The 4,888-nt window shown below is 38.2% G+C and overlaps 1 long non-coding RNA gene across 1 annotated transcript; it reads right to left on the reverse strand.

Annotated features, from left to right (window-relative positions):
* Positions 1-282: 282 nt before the first annotated feature.
* LOC104693030 lies at positions 283-4,466 on the reverse strand. Its single transcript, XR_005602665.1, has 3 exons — positions 4,270-4,466; positions 3,774-3,945; positions 283-2,334 (listed from the first exon to the last, which is right to left on the reverse strand). It is a non-coding gene; the product is annotated as an uncharacterized LOC104693030 (long non-coding RNA).
* Between the last annotated feature and the right edge of the window lie 422 nt (positions 4,467-4,888).

Below are 4,888 nucleotides of genomic sequence, written 5' to 3' on the forward strand. Positions count from 1 at the left end.
AAATGGAAATAATCCAAGAGAATGCTTCAAATATGAGACTGACAAAAACAGGAGTGATTTCTTTGGATACAAAAGGACTCAGCAAGGCCTAAAAGAAGTACAGAAAAGTAAAATATGGTATAGAAAAGATCTAGGGAATGGCTGCATTGCCTGCATCATCACAGAATAGTGTTAAGTGAAAATAAAAAGGTGAGAAACTTGGTTAATAAGCTTTCATTTTAATTGCACATCATGTTACAGAGGTCACCAATATCAAAACCTAAAGTTTAAAAGTATATTTCCAAAAGCATTCACAAGACATCACTAAATATGTTGAGTAATAATTAATGACAGTTATTGATGACAGTTCACACTTATGAAGTAAACAAGTTCTCCAACTGTTGAACACCAGAATGAGAACCATGTAAAGACAAATCATTCTATTAAAAAACAAGTGGCTCCTACAGATGATTTGATGTTCGACATATTTAAGATGTATGAAAAAAAGCTTTAGAATGGGACATTTGTAATTCATAGCTGGGAGTAGTGGGTCAGGCTTTGGCAATTCAGATGGACCAGCAAAAGTTGCTCCCAGAGGGACAAAATAAAATAACTAATGGTCCTAAAAAACAGGTTCTATCAAAAAAGAATTGAGGTTGTTTAAGCTGCAGAAAAGAAACCCAGAAGACACAACCACATTCTTCAACACATAAGTTATTGTAAAGGGGATACTGTTTATATTTGGTAGACAGAATGAGCAAAAATGGGTTTGAATTGCTGCAAGAAATGAGAAAATCCTTGTCTCTATAAAAAGTTAGATGCTGGAATAAATTTCCAAGGAAGTTGCAGTGTCTCATCAAAATCTTGAAAATTACTTGAGAAGTATTTGTAAGAAATGAGATAGATGGAGTTATCTCAGGAAAATCTCAAAACTTCTCTTATTTTCTCTGATTTTATATAGTCTGAATTTAAATAATAAAGATGGTGATTTGTTTTAGAAATGTCAGTATTCAGCTCACATGACTAAACCCCTTACAGCCAGTCTGTGCCTAGGCTTCTAACCCACTTAGTAAGTCCTGAGGCAAATAACCAGCACCCTTTCTACTTCTGCTACTTCTATTTACAATGTGATTGTCTCTGAGTAGTGGAAATACTTCTTCCAAACAGTTTTCACACCAGACTCTTTTTTTCACAAAGAGGCACGTGTCTATCTAGTTTTCTTCCCTAAAGCTGCCTTTTCCAGAGAGATGTGGTCTTAAATTGGCTACAGCTACCCAGCTTTTACTTTTAAATAAAGGTAGATTGTTAACAGATGTTCTAGACAAAAATATCTAACAAAAGATGACCTCCTCCTCCTTCTGCCTGGCTGTCAGCCCAGCAAGGCCAGGAGCAGGAAGAATGGAAGAGCCTTGGCCAAGGCAGTATGCATGGGGTGAAATGGACAGGGCAAGTGGCCGAGCATCCCAACCCAGGCACAACTCTAATCAGAACTAAATGTCTGCCAGTCTGTACAGAAGAATGAGTTCTGTGAAAATCTTATTGCAATTCACCTGAAACAGAAGTGCCATCACTGAGCCAATTTAAAATGAGAATCACACTTCATCTTCCTTGCTCAGCCGTGGCATGCAGAATCCATGTTCGCCTTCACACTCCTCTTTCTTCTCTCACACTTAAATTTGGAGTCCCAGGCTGTCCCAAACCATAACCAATTTGTTTAGTAAAAGGAGTAACTAAAATGAACTTCATAAGGACTCTACAATTATGACTGAATCATTCAAACAGCCACAAGGCCCAGAGTACAGGTTTTGTTCAATGAAGATATATAGACCACAAACTCTGTTTTTCTCTTCCCTATCCTTTTAGATGTGGATGAACCAGTTTGTGTCATCGGTGAAAGGATACAGGCATTGTTTGCTCTAACGCCTTGATAGTATTCCCTGAGGGACTGGCCTTTTTCACTCTTTTCTTCCTCCTCAAGAACTGAAGTCTCATTTCTCATACAAGAGATCAAGAGGGCACAAACACTTGGCTCCCAGGTGGCACAGCTCATCATCATACAGCTCTCTGTGGAGACTTAAGGCTAGTTATCACAGCCAAAAAAAACAAGGAGACATTTCTCTCAGAGCAAAGTGACAATCCTCAAACGAGCTGTTTTCTGTAGAAGTTTCTATGTGGTCTCACATTTCATTCACCTTGCCAGCCAGAGCACAACATTTTTAGCAGTTCAATTCAATGTACTGGCAATATATTAAAGAATTTATTTGATTTTGGTGCTGTTGATATTTTTGTTTCACTTTTCATTTACATCTGGACAATGCTGTTAACTCCTTCAGCCAGGGATTTCATTCTTACTATCTAAATAAAAAGACAACAAAAATATTTCAATCTCTTTTTACAGTCAGGGACTACATCCAGAACTTTTGAAGAGGTTTAAAGGAGGAAGAAGACAGGAGGGCCAGCTGTTCTCTTTTATTTTTTTTTTAATTTTTTTGGTAAGCACTGGATTTCCTAGGTCATTACATAAAAAAATTATTCACATTCCCATCCATAACAGCCACGAGCATTTTTTTTTGAGCTCATTTAAGTCAACATGTATGTTAGCCATGGTCTGAATGGAGTCTCCTGCTGGAGCAATCCTGCCACGCAGTCATTTCTGAATTGTGTTGCTGCAGCAAACTTCTTAGACTAGGATGTTACCAAATATGCCAAAAATCAGAACAAGAAGCACTGACAGGACTTTTAAGACAGAAAAAATAACTGAAAAATGAGTAAAAGATCTTTCAAGGTCTCCCCCAGTAAAGGCTGCTTTTAATTTATTGCTTTTTTGAGGTTTGGTTTGGGTTTTTTTTGGACCAGCCAATTTATATTAGGAACTAATCTCCTAACTTATGAAGGAGTCCTTTAAACTCCAAGCTTCATGATTTACTTGTTCATTACAGAGGGGTGATTTCAATATCCTTATGTTTCTCATTGTTTTGCATATGGTCATCCATTACAGCAGAAGAAATTACATAAATCCTAAAAGATATTATCATTTTCATATTTAGTAAGCCTGATAAGTTTTCTCTGAGCAGGATGCATGACACAATAAATAAGGAAACTGGATTACAGGAAAGAAATAAAAATATGGAGAAAGAGGAGAGGACAAACAAAGGTGAGGCTATTTTATGTACTGATATAAAAATGAGAGTAGAAGTGCTATTTTTATTTATGGAGGTTACATCTCTCCTCTGAACCCATTAATGATTCACTGCATATGACAGGATTAAAAACAAGGAACGAGTACATCAGCAAGACCAAGCAGGTAGCCAGATTTCTGACTCTAACAGCCAGCATTTGCAGGAGCCACCTCTCTTGGAAAAGTCCCTGTTCTTTCCTCACAAGAAAAATCCCCAACTGCTTTTGTCCCAAGTGTTCACTTCCAGCTGTGAATGGGAGGTAGCACAGAGCCCTCATCGGACAGCACAGACACCTCTGGCTGCCTTGGCTGCAGATCCCCGAGCTCTGCCAGGCCAAGGGAAAGGTGCTGGAGCCCGACCGTGGCTCCTGGGGACAAGTAATCCCCTCCTACTACTGCAGCTGATGATAGTGGGGGCAGAATGGGAACTGAGTGATCATTGTTGAAAGTACTTTACTTTAAAGAATACCCAGATGGGCCTTTGCTCATAATTTAAATGCTTCAAATTAGATGTTAATGATCATTAATGTTCCCACCAGCATCAAGAGGGCATTTGTCAAAGGCTTCAGTGGGAATGAAAATTATCCCTTAATGATTTTGCCATAACAAGACTTACCTATTTTGCTTTTGCAAGTCATAACTCACAGTCAAATCAACAAAATGTTACAGAATCAAGGCACAGGAACTCAGGAAGTCTTGGATATCACCACTTTTGTCTGCCGGATATGAAATGCCTTTCTCCAGTTTCAGTTTCTGCTGTTGCAAGCCAGATTGTGTTGCAGGACATGCTGTTAAACCAACCACACTGTAAATACATTAACACCATCCACCCCCAAAATTGAGGGGGGGGTTATGAATATTAGAATGAAAATTACACAAAGCAATCAAAGCAGGACCATTCAATACTGAGCTAACACTCCATCTCATCACATCCTCCTTCAGAGTTCCAGCCCAAAAGGTACTCACACATTCCATTGTGTTTTGCCTCTTACACCACACCCATAAAAAGGGTACCAGTGATGTACAGCCCACCCTGAACAGGATGTGTCACAGGCAGGTCAAGCATACTCAGAGGGGCAAACCTGCATATTTTATATTTAATTTCTACTTACTGTGTTGTGAAACTGCTGTCACATGTGCTTTTGTGCCAATTGTAAAATTCAAAGAAAGCATGTTTTGTCATTCCAGTGAAAATAGTGAGCATGGTGTTCAGAGATTTCTTCTCCAGAAAAGCTTCGGTTGAGTCCAGGACAAGAAGTGGAAGCTGGTACTCAAGAGTTCAGCTTTCCAGTGTTTGGATCAGATCCCACCTGCATTCTGGAAAAGAGATACATAAAATTTTAATAGATTTCATGGAGTCTCTCCACCCCACCAAAAAACAGGATGCTCAGAGTTTGTTACTGTATAGAGTTGTCCAGGTACAGCTATATGATTCATCATGTACCTGTTCTGTTAATTAATTACTCAGTGCTATACAAACCTTTATTATGTATTGCTAGATACTTGCTATTAGATCTGATTGTAAAGTAGAAAAAAAAGACAGATTTTCTAAGTGAAATAAAAAGTTGATATAATCGAAAGTTGTACCTACATGTCTAGAAACTCAGTAAAACATGTACAAATTTTTAAAAAAAGCCAAAAGCAAACTTACTTGAATAAATGGAAAATTTAATTAAAAACATGATGAAGATGGATTCTGTGCATTTTTCAGGATCAAGTGACCTGGAAAAA

This window comes from Corvus cornix, chromosome 9, assembly GCF_000738735.6.
Source record: "Corvus cornix cornix isolate S_Up_H32 chromosome 9, ASM73873v5, whole genome shotgun sequence".
Classification (NCBI taxonomy): Eukaryota; Metazoa; Chordata; class Aves; order Passeriformes; family Corvidae; genus Corvus; species Corvus cornix.